Consider the following 15,199-nt stretch of genomic DNA (forward strand, 5'->3'; position numbering starts at 1 on the left):
AAGACCTGGTTTGGGAAGGGACCATTCAGTTGAGGAAGGTAAGTACTAAAACAGGGGCTTGAGGAGTTGCCTGCCAGGTAGGCAGAAATGCCTAAGTAAAGGGTCCTGGCACATTATGATAACTTTATAAATGAGGAAAGAGTCTCTTTGTTCCATCAAGCATGTCTGCAAAGTCACTATGAGAAATAAAGCTTTTCCAAACACCAAAGGAACATGGTGAGTTAAGAGAGAGAGAGAGAGAGATTTATTTTTTTCTAATAGGTAATATAGTTACATGGGCCAAACTCCAAAAGGTGGCACGCTGAATTTTAATTGTTTTTAAAGTAGGAGTTTCATTTTGCTAAAACAACAGCAACAAAACAAAGACTCTCAAAATCAATATCCCACAGCCAAGCTAGATGAATACAGAGGTCACTGGTGAAGAGCTCAGCTTAATATTCCTCTCTGCTGCTGACAGCATTTTCTCTAACTAAATATGAATTTTGAAATGTGCACTACATGAACTTCTGGTCTTCCTCAGTCAGGCTTCATTGCCAGTGAAGCTTCATTGGCAGTGCACAGAAGAACAGTGTTGCAGCTTGTAAGAGTTGGAGTTGTCAGCTGTTCCAGAGGTTACAGGAGACAGCAGCCCTTGCTTTCTTTGTTTAATCTGAGAAGGATCCTTTACTCTAATTATTAGATAAGCATGTACAAGTAGGACTTCCCTCTTTGGTTTGTTTTTTTAGCTACCTTCCTCCTTCCAAATAGAGTTTGGGGAACTTTTATTTTATTTCTACTGCAACCTCTTCTTCAGGAAGTAGCTCAAAACTCTATAATGTGTGCTGGAAAAAGTATGGTTTACCACTCTGCTGACATTAGAGGCCAAAAATGTTGCCATGCAAACATTTGTCTGTTACAGGCTGTGCTAACTGAAAATGTTTTTGCTAGGTGCCATGACAGCACTCTGACCTTTCACGGTGATACTGTGCAAAGGAAGTTGCAATCTTAAAAATGACCCACTCAGCTAGCGGGAAATTGTGGATAGCCCCCAACTGGGATTTCTGTTAAAGAATTCTGTGTTTCAGGGAGGGATAGATAAGTGAGGCCTGACAGGGAGGCAGAGACCCCCATGTCACATTGCTGGTGAGTTAGGAGAAGAGGCAATGCTTTCCTCTCTCCCTCCCTGAGATGTGATGTTTCTAAAGAAAGAAACCTCAGGTGGGGAAGACAGAGACACCTGCCTCTTGTTTTGAGCTGGAAGGAGTGTCCTGCCTACAGTAAGCCACAGAGAAGGAGAAGGCCTGATGCGATATTTGTGTCATGATTCTCCCACCTACATTACCTTGGCTGCCTCTTAGTGTGATTGCATGCCTTGCTTGTAGAGGGTAAGGGCCTGGGCACATTGAATCTGTAATTAGTGCAAAGAAAAGCTTCATGAGGGCTGCCTAGGGTGTCAGCCAAATAAAGTCAGAGAGGTGGGGCAACTGCCCAGGGAAATTAAAGTCACTGTCACCACTCCTTTAACCAGCTGATGGCCTCTCACTAATCACCCACTGTGAGGTTCATTATCTGATCCACCTTGCTGAAGGGCAGAGCCAGTGTCAGATCAATAAATCTCAGGACAGTGGAAAGCCCTTTAGTAACAGGCTTGAAAGACATGGATGGACTAGGGGAATTGGCCAGCTTACACTGGTTCTGAAATTGAGTTTAGTCCTGAAGTATAGGAGATGAAAATAGAAAGAGAAAATAAAAGGGGGAAACGTCTACATATTCTATGCAGGAAGCAGTTACCTTTTAAAAGGTATTATCTTTTTTTTTTTTTTTTGCCCAAGATTTTTGTGTCCACCTTTGGGATCCGAGGTTCCAAACAATTATATTGGATGACTGTGCCCTGGAGAGAGATTCAGGTTATCTTGGATTGAAGGTCACTGTAAACACATCAGTAGAGGGAGGGGTCCCCACTCAGTAGAGTCAGATTTTGTTACCAGGTTGTTATTTGTTCTAGTTCCTGGGCTATTGGCTTGTTTTCCTTGTTTCAGCCACTTTGGGCTGAAGTGTTTTGAAAAAGAACCAGTTCTTACCTCTTAAGGAAGCTCTCAGAACCTCTCTTCGTCTAAGAATTCTCTACTTCTGAGTGTCTTTGGTTAGTGCAATAAGACAAGGAATACATGTCCTAGCCTAAAGTTTCCGAGATTCATTTTTTTCCATGCAAAAGTACAGAAGTATCTGCTGTGTGCCGAGCCAGGGGCTATAAAAATGCAAAATTCGTGCCTCCCCTTGAAGACTTCACAGTATGAGAACCAGCATCGCTGTTTTCTTGCTTAGACTTTTGCCTGTGTGTTCTCCTGTAGACTTCAGGGGATATATGTGACATGCTTACAGCCCCGCCTGACCCTTTGTAAACCTAAGATAAAATCTTCCTGTTCTCCATAACCTAGAGAAATATTACCTCAGAAATCCATAAATGGTGGGCCAATGACTTTCTTTTGAAGTGGGTTTCCATAAGGAGAGTCCTGGCCATCTCATATCTTTATCTTTGCCTCGTTTTCATTAAAAAGGCAAAATTACAGGTGCCTGGGTGGCTCGGTGGGTTACGCCTCTGCCTTCAACAGGTCATGATCTCAGGGACCAGGGATCAAGCCTTGAATCTTGGGTTCTCTGCTCAGCAGGGAGCCTGCCTCCCCCTCTCTCGTTGCTTGCCTCTCTGCCTAGTTTGATCTCTCTGTCAAATAAATAAATACAATCTTAAAAAAAAAAAAAAAAGGCAAAATCAGGACCATCATTAGGTTGGTAAAAGCAGGACCTTATAAGCCTCCAAGCTTGGCAAATGATTTGAGTTTGTCAGAAGGTTCAGGTAAGTACCACCACTTAGGAAAACATCAGGTGGCTAGTGCCCAGCTGAAAATTATTCTAAACACTGTTGATTGCTACACACAGTGCATTTAAGTTGTTAGGGAGGATTTCCAGGAGTGGAGGAGTAGAAGGGAGGAACACAGTGAGGGGAATCCTTGGCATTGTCAAAATACTGAGAACTTGTAACTCAGAGTTACTTTTCTAATATATCAATCTGAATCATTCTTGGCCCCAACCAAAAATAGAATAGTAAGACCAAAAAAGACATAAGCTGGGGCTCCTGGATGGCTCAGTCATTAAGTGTCTGCCTTCAGCTCAGGTCATGATCCCAGGTGATGGGATCGAGCTGCACATCTGGCTCCATGCTCAGCAGGAAGCCTGCTTCTCCCTATCCTACTCCCCCTGCTTGTGTTCCCTCTCTCACTGCCCCTCTCTCTCTCTCTCTGTCAAATAGATAAATAACATCTTTAAAAAAAAAAAATACATAAACTTATTCCATGGACATATATCTTTTTTTTAACTAGCCATTATTTACTGAATTTTTAAAAACTTTATTGTATAATTGACATATAATAAGACATAATAAGACATATTTATGCAAATATGTATGTCCACCACCTCCACAACATCGAACATTTCCATCTCCTAAAAAAGTTCTCCTTTAGGGGCGCCTGGGTGACTCAGTGGGTTAAAGCCTCTGCCTTCAGCTCCGGTCGTGATCTCAGGGTCCTGGGATCTAGCCCCACATCGAGCCCCACATCGGGCTCTCTGCTCAGCAGGGACCCTGCTTCCCTCTCTCTCTGCCTGCCTCTCTGCCTGCTTGTGATCTCTCTCTGTCAAATTAAAAAAAAATTAAAAAGTTCTCCTTTAAAGTCAGTCATCCCTGAGTCTGTGCCCTAAGGCAAGCATCCGTGTGTTTTTTGTCACTATAGATTAGATTTGTCTTCTATAAAATTTTGCATAAATATATATGTGCTCTTTTGTGTCTGAGATTCATCTATGTTGGGACAGTCTTTTTTTTTTTTTTTAAGATTTTATTTATTTATTTGACAGAGAGAGATCACAAGTAGATGGAGAGGCAGGCAGAGAGAGAGAGAGAGAGAGAGAAGCAGGCTCCCTGCTGACCAGAGAGCCCGCTGCGGGACTCGATCCCAGGACCCTGAGATCATGACCTGAGTCAGAATAGATACATCTATAGAGACAGAATAGATTAATGGCTACCCAGGACTAGGGTTGGGAAGCAGAATGGGGAATGATTGCTAATGGGTATGAAGATTTTTGAGGGGTTCATGAAAGTGTTCTAAATTTAGATCATAGTGATAGTTCCACAAATATGTGAATATATTGTACACTTTAAATGAATGAATTTTATGGTATATAAATTATGTCTCAGTAAAGATCTTTAACAAAAAGAAAAACTATACCAAACTGTTTTAAAAAGTTGTACCATTTCAGGGGCGCCTGGGTAGCTCAGTGGGTTAAAGCCTCTGCCTTTGGCTCAGGTCATGATCCCAGGGTCCTGGGATTGAGCCCCACATCGGGCTCTCTGCTTAGAGGGGAGCCTGCTTCTCCCTCTCTCTTTGCCTGCCTGTCAAATAAATAAATAAATAAAAATCTCTTAAAAAAAAAAAAAAAGGCTGTACCAATTCTCATTCCAACTGACAATGAATAGGAGTTTTAGCTACTCCATATTCTTCTCGCACTTGGAATTGTGTTTTTTAATTTTACCCATTATATGGGTATGCAGTGCTGTCATTACACTGTATACTTACTATATCACCTTTTGTCTTGTTGTGTCTGAGAGAGCAAGATAGGTCACCAGCAGCTCTGCTGGAGCCATCTGAAGAAATTTGGCCAGGGTGCTGCTGCTTGCTGTGTCTGCTCATACTGACACAGTTTGATCTGGAAATACAGCCTATGGCCTCAATATGTGCTGCCAGTATTTCCTCCAGTACTCAAAGGATATAGGCTTCGTTAAGTTGGGTTAAGTGAACTTCCTTGAATGGGTCATCCATTCAAGGCAGCACATATGCTAAAATTGAAATGATATAGCGAAGATTAGCATGGCTCCTGTGCAAGTTTGAAACGCAAATTTGTGAAGTATTCCGTATTTTTACTAGAAAAAAAAAAGTGTTTTGAATATTCTAAGGTCCTTTGCATTTCCATATAAAGAGTGAAATTAGCTTGTCCATTTCTATAAAAAAAAATCTGCTTAGATTTTGATTAAAACTGCATTAACTCTAGGTGAACTTTGGGGAGAATAGACACTTTAATAATATTGTTTTAAAATCCATGAACTTAAAATATGTCCATTTATTTAGATCTTTTACATTTTCTCATCAGTGTTTTGTAGTTTTTGAGCATCCTATTTTGTTCCGTCTTTTTCCTTATTTCATTATTTATGTTATATAAATGGTATTTTTGACTTTCAATTTTTTTTCTTAGTGTTTAGACATAGAATAGTTTTATATTGACCTTTTTTCCTGAAGCTTTGATAAACTCATATTTAATTCTTTTTTTGTGGTCCTTAGAGTTTCCTGTGCTCATAAGCATGTTGTATACTGATCTGTGTATCTTTCAGATCTGTATGTCTTTGATTTCTTTTTCTTTCCTTATTGCACCTGTTAGGACCTCCAGTAAAATACTGAAATGGTAAGAGTAGACCTCTCTTTCAGATTTCCAAAAGAAAGCATTTGTTCTTTCATCATTAAGTAATGTGTTAGCTGTCAGTTTTCAGAGATTCCCTGTGTTAGGTTGAGGAAATTTCCTTCCATTCTGAGTTCGCTGAGAAATTTTTATCATGAATACATGTTGAATTTTATCAGTGCCTTTTTTTTTTTTTTTTTTGCATATACGGAGATGATTATATAGATTTTCTCTCTCCTTTTTAAGTATTTTTTTGAGCCCCAGTGTGGGGCTTAAACTTACAACCCCAAGATCAGGAGTTACATGCTCTACTCCCTGAGCCAGCCAGGTGCCCCTGGATTTAATCCTTATTCTGATATAGAGTTATGGCGATTAATTATAATACTAACTTAACCTTATATTCCTGGGATAAACTCCTCTTGATCATAATGCAGTATTTATTTTATACATTACAGAATTTGAATTGCTAATATTTTGTTGATTATTCTTATCAGTGTTTATAAGGGATGTCAGTTCCATAGTTTCCTTGCAATGTCTTTGGTTTTGATATTAGAATAATATTGCTCTATGAATAAGTTGTGCACTATTCCTTCCTCCATTTTTAAAAATGAGTTTGTGTAGGAAAAAAAGTTTGTGTAGGATTGGATTATATCTTGCTTAATGATTAATAGAATTAACCAGTGAGGGCATCTGGGCCTAGAGTTTTCTTTGCAGGAAGAATTTTTTACCCACATTTTATTATGAGAAATTTTATGGGTGCCTGAATGACTCAGTTGTTTGGGTACCCATTTCAGCTGGGATCATAATCTCAGGGTTGTGGGATTGAGCCCCACATGGGAATCAACACTGAGCATGGGGACTGCTTGGGATTCTCTCCCTCTGTCCCCCATCCCACTCACACATACTCTCTCTCTCTCTCTCTCTCTCAAAAAAAAAATAGAAAGAAAGAAAATTGAAAATACATAGTAAAGATGAAAAAATTACACAGTGAATATCAATATAATCACCACCTAGATTCTGTCGTTTACACTTTACTGTATTTTATCACATACCTGATCCGTAAGTGGCCCTCCATCAATTCATCTTATTTTTTTATGTGTTTCAAAGTAAATTGCATATATCAATATACTTCTGTGGGAAGCATTTTTTTTAAGATTTTATTTATTTATTTGTCAAAGAGAGAGTGAGTGCACAGGCTGGGGGAGCTGTAGGCAGAGGGTTTCCCTGGGAGAAATATTTTAATTATTAATTCAGTTTCTCTAATAAATTTAGAGATAGTCAGGTTCTCTATGTGTTCTTGAGCCAGTTTTAGTCATTTATGTCTTCAAGGAAGTTATTTATTAATATGTGTTGTTAAATTTATTGGCACAAGTTGTTCATATATATAGCCTATATCCTTTTTCCCTTTAATTGCCCATAGGATTGGGGCACCTGGGTGGCTCAGTCAGTTAAGTGTGGACTCTTGATTTGGCTCAGTTCATGATCTCAGGGTCATGGGACTGAGTGCACAAGCACAGAGCGAGAGGGGGAAGCAGACTCCCTGCTGAGCAGGGAGCCCGACCTGGGGCTGGATCTCAGGACCCTGGGATCATGACCTAAGCCAAAGGTAGATGCTTAACCAACTGAGCCACCCATGTTTGAAGTCTCCTTTGTCAGATATTACAATAGCAATTCTACTTTAATTAATGTCTTCAGAAGGATATCTTTCTCCATCTTTTCACTTTCAACCTGTGTCTTTATATTTTAGGTGAATTTCCTTTAGACAACCCAAAGTTGGATCTTAATTTTATGTCCAATCTGACAGTCTCTGTCTTTTGATTGAAGTGTTACATTTAATTTATTTATCAGTATGGCTGAGTTAAAATCTGCCGTTTTACTGGTTTTTTTTTTTTCCTTTTTCTCCACCTGTCCTTTTTTTTCTTTTCTGCCTTCTTTTGGATTAACTGTGTGTCTTTTAGTATATTTTATGTCCACTGTTGACTTTATAGCTGTACCTCTTCATTTGGTTTTTAGTGGTTGCTCTTTAATTTATCACAATGTACCTTCAAAATAATGTTATATATGACTTCATGTAACATGTAATAACCTTGCAATCATTTGTTTCTCTTTGCTCCCTGTGTACTAGTGTTGTCATTTATAAATTTTCTTCCAGGTCTTATAAATACATTGCTATTAGTATTATTATTTCTTAAACAGGAGAAAAACCAAATTTAATAGTGTACATAGGCACATGGAGGAATGCACACAACATAGGAATTCCCACAGTGCTATTATTTTTTGCTTTAAAGAGTCAATTACCTTTTTTCTCATTTTAAAATTTATATTAAAGTATTTTGTGTTTATCCATGTATTTGCCATTTCCAATGTTCTTCATTCCTATTTACAGACCCAGATAAAGTAATTTTCCTTCTGCCAGAAGGACTTCTTTTAACATCTCTGTAGTGCAGGACTTTTGGCAACATATTCTCTCAGACTGTTTGAAAAGATCTGTATTTCACCCTCATTTCTGAAGGATATGCTGCTGGATATAGAATTCTAGCTTAAGGGGCACCTGGGTGGCTCAGTGGATTAAAGCCTCTGCCTTCAGCTCAGGTCATGATCCCAGGGTCCTGGGATCGAGCCCCGCATCAGGCTGTCTGCTCCGCGGAGAGCCTGCTTCCTCCTCTCTCTCTGCCTGCCTCTCTGCCTACTTGTGATCTCTGTCTGTCAAATAAATAAATAAAATCTTTAAAAAAAAAAAGAATTCTAGCTTAACAGTACATTTTTGGGGGCACAGATAGTATTTTGTTGTTTTCTGGTTTATATAGTTTCTGACAAGAAATGTGAATTCTTCTCTTTTTTCCCTCTCCATATAATATATTTTTCCCCTCTGGCTGCTTTTGATATTCTGTAGTACTAATTCTCAGTGATTTTATTATGTTGTCCTTTACATCTTCCATTTTGTTTATTATATTCATGGACATTTTTAAATACTTGAACACCTTTACAATATCTTTATTTTATTTTATTTTTATTTATTTATTTATTTATTATTATTTTTTAAGATTTTATTTATTTACTTGACAGACAGATCACAAGTAGGCAGAGAGGAGGAAGCAGGCTCCCCACTGAGCAGAGAGCCCGATGCAGGGCTGGATCCCAGGACACTGGGATCATGACCTGAGCCGAAGGCAGAGGCTTTAACCCACTGAGCCACCCAGGTGCCCCATCTTTTTTTTTTTTTAAAGATTTTATTTATTTGACGGAGAGACACAGTGAGAGAGGGAACACAAACAGGGGGAGTGGGAGAGGGAGAAGCAGGCTTCCCGCTGAGCAGGGAGCCCGATGAGGGGCTCCATCCCAGGATCCTGGGATCACGACCTGGGTAACCTGAGCTGAAGGCAGACGCTCAAGGACTTAGCCACCCAGGTGCCCTATAATAGCTCTTTTTATTTTAGAGGTGTGGAGGGAAGAGGAAGAGAGTTTTCTTTTTAAAGATTTAATGTGTTTTAGAGTGTGCACACACTTACACAAGGGAGCAGGGGGAGGGGCAGAGGGGAAGGAGAGGAAACTAGCAGAGACTCTGGCTGTCCACTGAGCCTGATATGGGACTTAATCTCAGGACCTGATCATGAACTGAGCTGAGATCAGTAGTCGGATGCCTCACCCACTGAGCCATCCAGGCACTCCAGAAAGAGAGAGTCTTAAGCAGGCTCCATGCTCAGCATGGAGTAACCCAACACAGTAACCCAACACAGGGCTTAATCTCATGACTGTGAGGTCGTGACCTGAGCCAAAATCAAGAGTCAGACTCTTAACTCACTGAGCCACCAGGCTCCCCTATAATAGTTATTTAAATGTCCTTTCTTTTATTCCAGTATCTCATATCTGGGTCTGTTTCATTTGAGTAATGCTCCCTTCTAACCAAAAGAACCATTTTACATGTCTGGTAATTTTTTATTGGATATTAGGCATTGTCAGTATTATGTAGTTGAGTGCTAGATTTTGTTGCCTTTATTAAATAGTTTTGATGATTTATACAAGCTTACTCCCAAATCTCAAAACAACAAAGAGAACTGAAACATGAAGCTCTTGCATAGCTGATATTTTGTCCTTTTAACTGTGTACTTGATCACTGTGTCCCTTTTAGGCCAGGTCTTGATGGATAGGCTTTGCCCTGTATAAGAGAAGGTTAAGCAAACGGTATCTGAAGGAAATAAACAGTCTTCTCTGGGCACTAGTTAGTCTTGGAGCTCCTGAACCTAATTGTTTCTTCTCCTCATCTTCTGAGATGCAAATCTGTTAGTTACAGTATGCAAAAAAGTGCTAAAAATAGCTCAGCAAGACTCTGAACCTGGCTATTCAAAGAACACCGGTGTATCTGCTTAGATTGTTTTGGACAGTTATCTAATGACTACCTTGCACAGTTGAGCTGAGAATGTGCAGTTGAAATTCATTGCTAAATTGAACACACCTCAAAAGGACAGTTTAGAATGGGTCAAACCTGATTTGAGAAATCGAAGCTATAGATTGTGTGTTTGGGAAGTAAAGTAATATTCTTACCCACCTTTTTTTTTTTTTTTTTAAGATTTTATTTATTTATTTGACAGAGAGAGATCACAAGTAGACAGAGAGGCAGGCAGAGAGAGAGAGGCAGGCTCCCTGCTGAGCAGAGAGCCCAATGCAGGACTTGATCCCAGGACCTTGAGATCATGACCTGAGCCAAAGGCAGCAGCTTAACCCACTAAGCCACCCAGGCGCCCTCTTACTCACCTTTTTAACATTTTGCTCATCTCTTGTGCAGGACTTACTTTCTCAGCGTCAGGGCTGAGCCTAACCAGTCTGCCCTCAGGTGGTAAGACCTGACAGAGCCTAGGCTGTCAATGCCAGAGTCACAGACTTATCAGAGCTAACGGCCTCCCGGCGGCTGCCGTTTCAGGGGCCCTACTACACTGGTGCAAATTTTTGCACTCAGAAATAACTGACAGAGTAATGTAAAGCGGAGGAGATGGAGGACAAAAGAAGAGAGATCTTGGATTCTTGCGTTTTCCCTATTTTAAAAGGTGTGACGCTCGCACTGTTAGTTTTGCAGCTGATTCCAAACCACACTAAGCACTGCTGGCTCCATCCTGCATGTGCTTCTCTTTGTGGGTCTGTCCGTCCAAGGTGGTTTATCTTGAATCCCCATTTTGCTTGTTCACTCCTTAAAGGCAGGACTTGGTTCTGAGGCTTTAGAAGCCGATCAGAATGCTGAGAAGAATGCCGGGTATACTGTGATGGTCTAAATCTAATCTTATGGTATGACCTTGATGAGAAATTCCTTTCCTTTTTGGTTGGGCCTAAGTGTTACTAAATTAGTCCACAAGCATGTTCAGTGTTTGCTGTTTCTTAGGACTCTGTTAGGCATTGTGGAAAATCTATAATGTAACACAGGGTCTTTTCCTTCAGGGGGCTGAGAATCTAGCTGTGACACAGTTTCAGTAAGGAAATCAGTGGTAGTAGCATGTTTGTTTCTCCAGGAGAGGACCTGCCACTCTGCCTCACACATTCTTTCCTCCACAGGAAATCCCTCTTTGGGAAGCCTATAATCTCTTTCAGAAAGTGGGGGAGGGGAAAGTTTGCTCATTTATGACAAAGCTTGAAATTTCAGGTTCTAAAAAGCAGTTATTTCTAATAATACACTATATGTTATGGGGCTCCTGGGTGACTCAGTTCATTGAACTTCTGCCTTTGGCTTGGGCCATGATCCCAGGGTCCTGGGATTGAGCCCCGTCCCATCTCCCTCTGCTATGCGCTCTCTCTCTCTCTCTCAAATAAAATAAATATCTTTAAAAGGAGAGAGAGAGAGAGATGAAAGATTGTTTTAAAAAAAAGTTAAATAGGGGCGCCTGGGTGGCTCAATGGGTTAAGCCCCTGCCTTCGGCTTGGGTCATGATCTCAGGGTCCTGGGATCGAGCCCCACATCGGGCTCTCTGCTCAGAGGGGAGCCTGCTTCTACCTCTCTCTCTGCCTGCCTCTCTGCCTACTTGTGATCTCTCTCTGTCAAATAAATAAATAAAATCTTAAAAAAAAATAAGTTAAATAATTGAATTAAAAAAGAAAAACAAAAAGCAGTTATTCGTAGAGTTATATTAAAATTAAAGAGAATCTTAATAATGTAAAGCATTCTCTGTGTGTCAGGTGATATGACTGGCACTTTATATCTATTGTATTTCTCTCTGAAGAACATTATTATAATCCTCATATTACAGATGAGGAAACCAAGGCTCACCCAGGCTAACCTGCTAGTAAGTGGTAGAGCTAGGTTGAGTTTGGGCAGGCTGACTCTAGAGTCATACTCCCCCCCCCCCCAATATAATTAACATACAGTGTTACTTTAGTTTCAGGTGTATATCGTAGTGATTCAGCAGTGTCATATATTATTCAGTGTTCATCAAGAAAAGTGTCCTCTCTTAATCTCAGGAAACACTGAGGGTTGCTGGAGGGGAGGGGGGTAGGAGGAATGGGGTGGCTAGGTGATGGACATTGGGGAGAGTATGTGCTGTGGTGAGCAGTGTGAATTGTGTAGGACTGTCAAATCACAGACCTGTGCACCTGAAACAAATAATACGTTATATGTTAATTAAGAAAAAAAAAGATAAGTGTCCTCTCAGGCGCCTAGGTGGCTCAGTCATTTGGGTGTCTGCCTTCAGCTCAGGTCATGATCCTGGAGTCCTGGATTGAGTCCCACATCTGGCTACCCACTCAGCGGGGAGTCGTCTTCTCCCTCTGACCCTCCCACCTCATGTGCTTTCTCTCTCAAATGAATGAATAAAATCTTAAAAAAAAAATGATAAGTGTCCTCTTAATCCCGTTCTCCTATTTCACCAACCCCCCACCCACCCCCGCTCAGGCAACCAACAGTTTGTTCTCTTCTAGTTAGCAGTCTGTTTTTTGGGTTGTCTCTCTTTTTTTTCCCTCTATTCATTTTTTTGTTGTGTTCCTTAAATTCCACATGAGAGTGAAATACAGCCATACTCCTATGTTCTTTTGAAAATTAGTAGCTGTTGGTTGAAACTCTTTTCCAGGGACCAAATACAGCTAGACCCAGTAGTGACCCATCAAGGTCTTTACTTGGCAAACATCTTTGCTGTGCTCCTTGTTTACCTTGTTCTGAATTTGGAAGAATAAATATGAGTTAGGGCAGAGGAAGAATTGTCTTTTTGCTTCTTTATCATCTGCATTCTGCTTTCTTGCAATCCAGCACCTGACCAGGGCACCACTTAACTGTGAGAGTGCCACCGAGAGGCTGTCCTTACACTGGTGAGATCGCAAGGTTAGGGACAGACCTTTATTGCTTCTGGAAGAAGAGAGGGTTGTTCCTCATTGGGAGACACATCACCAGGTGTGGGGAAGGTCTGGTTTGGGGAAAGTCAGGGAAGGATGGTTGGCTACATAGATTAGGTCCTTTCAGAGAAAAATGAAAGATCAGACCTCCAATTTCTCTTCAGTTTCCTGCCAAATTTTACAGAGCATTTTGGTTCTATAACAGATTCAGAGAAGGGAGCTAAGCAATGCCTTGAATAGGTCATTCTCGTATTTATTTATTTATTTATTTATTTATTTATTTATTTTAAAGAAAGCCCCCCCCCTTTTAAATTTTATTTATTTATTTAGAGACTGTGTGAGAGTGGAGAGGTGAGAAGAAGAGCAGACTCCCCTCCGAGCAGGGAGCCCGATGTGGGACTCCATCCCAGGACTCCAGGATCATGACCTGAGCCAAAGGCAGTTGCTCAACCAACTGAGCCACCCAGGCACCCTAGTCATTCTCATTTTTAGAGGAAAGGCCCTCTCCCTTTGAGTTTGAGGAATTTTACTGGGTAGTAGAAGGAAAAAGTTTTCTGACTTCCTGGCTGACTTACCTGTGTTCTTCCAGGGACTATGAGAGGGAGATCTTAGCCTGCTTTTACCATACTAACTGCCTGCAGCTACGTGGCTGCTTCTCTCCCCCCTAGCAGTCCATGTGCCACTGATTGTTGTTGAAGGCCTATTCTACTCAGCACTCTTTCTTTAGAGATCTGGCATTATGCTAGAGCAGTGAACAGTTTAGACAGGTGGCATGGAGAGCAAACCTTTTTAGTCAAATCTTCTTGGTTCTGTGGAGACCAGGAGAGGTTTGTCCCAAAGGTGGAACCATTGCAGGGGATGAATTTCATTTCCCAAGAACTTGCTATGGACCAAATTCTTTGATTATTTCTCTATCATCAGCTCATAGAATAGCAGTAGCTGGTAAGCTCTCTCAAGCCCTGAGAGAAAGAAGTAAAGGTAATAACGCAGATTTACGCCCGGTGATGTTCTTGCTTGTGGTATCAGAGTTTGATCTCTCAAGCTGTCTCTTCCCACCTTACGGAGAAAAAGAAACGGAGCCAAAAAAATCATATTCTCTAACTAGTGAATAAACATTTGAAATAGAGCAAATAGCCAGAGTCCAGTGGGAGAGATAGATGGAGATTATCATGAAAATCCTCTGAAAAGCCTTTATCTCTTTCCTCCTCATAATTACTATATGTTTCAAATCATCCAGAGATTAATTTCTCATGATTAGGGGTTAAAGCAGAAGGGCATGGAAGTGGGAACAGGGTGGTAACAGTCTCTTTCAGAGAATGGAAAATTGGCCTTGAGGTATGAGCATTCATTGTAGAATGTATTCTGGGGCCCCTGGCTGGCTTAGTGGGTGGAGCCTGTGACTCTTGATCCCATTGGAGTCATGAGTTTGAGCCCTCTGTTGGCCATAGAGCTTACCTAAAAAGGGGGGAAGGGAGGGTTCACATCATAGAAGGTATTCATTGAATCTTTTTTTTTTTTTTTAAGATTTTATTTATTTGAGAGAGAGAGAGAGCAAGCATGAGCAGGGAAAGAGAGTCAGGGAGAGGGAGAAACAGACTCCCTGCTGAACAGGGAGGCCCAGCAAGGAGCCCAACATGGGACTCTATCCCATGACCCTGAAATCATGACCTGAGCCAAAGGCAGGCACTTAACTGAGTGAGCCACCTAGGTGCCCCTCATTGAATCTTTTTAACACCCCGAGTCCCAAGCCTGGAGACCCATCTGATGGCTGCAGCCAAAGAAAGCCCATGGAAGATTAAAGACCTTTGTATTTCAGGCTTCTAAATGAGTACTAAATAATTAAAATAGCAACCCAGGGGTGCCTGCGTGGTGCAGTTGGTTGAGTATCCGACTCTCGGTTTTGGCTCAGATCATGATCCTTAGAGTCGTGAGAGCAAGTCCTGTGTGGGCTCTGTACTCAGGGCAGAGTCTGAGATACTCTCTCCTTCTCTCTCTGCCCCTCATGCCTGTGTTCTCTCTCTTTCTAAAATAAAAATAATAATAATAAAAATAAAAATAAAATAGCGACCCAAACTAGATTTTGCTGATACTGAGTTTGGAGTGGTCTGTACATTTTGGTGGTAGTAGATACCAACTATAGTAGGGCTGAGCAGGATCTGCAGCTGCTATTGGTGGAAACTGACAAGCCCTGAGGCCCTGAGGAACCTGGTAGTAATGAAAACGTAAGCATCAAACCAGGCTTTCACCAGGTTACCTTTCCAGCTCTCTACAGATCACGCTTCCCACTTCTTAGGAGTGAGTATGAATTCCTTGAATGTTTGTTCTCTGGAAAATGAAGCTTAGCCTGTAAACTAAGGAATGTGCCCCAGGTTAAACTAGCTTACCAGTACAGGAAGAGCACTGGATTGGGAGTCAG

General features: G+C 41.0%; 1 protein-coding gene and 1 non-coding gene across 3 annotated transcripts in view; both read left to right on the plus strand.

Annotated features, from left to right (window-relative positions):
• Nucleotides 1-15,199, plus strand: part of ARMH3 (armadillo like helical domain containing 3) — a 182,551-nt gene that overhangs the window by 157,559 nt on the left and 9,793 nt on the right. The gene's annotated exons all lie outside the window — the stretch shown is intronic.
• Nucleotides 4,839-4,947, plus strand: LOC123388805. Its single transcript, XR_006603309.1, has one exon. It is a non-coding gene; the product is annotated as a U6 spliceosomal RNA (small nuclear RNA).

Source organism: Mustela putorius, unplaced genomic scaffold, assembly GCF_011764305.1.
Source record: "Mustela putorius furo isolate JIRA1106 unplaced genomic scaffold, ASM1176430v1.1 tig00003909_pilon_pilon_pilon, whole genome shotgun sequence".
NCBI lineage: Eukaryota > Metazoa > Chordata > Mammalia > Carnivora > Mustelidae > Mustela > Mustela putorius.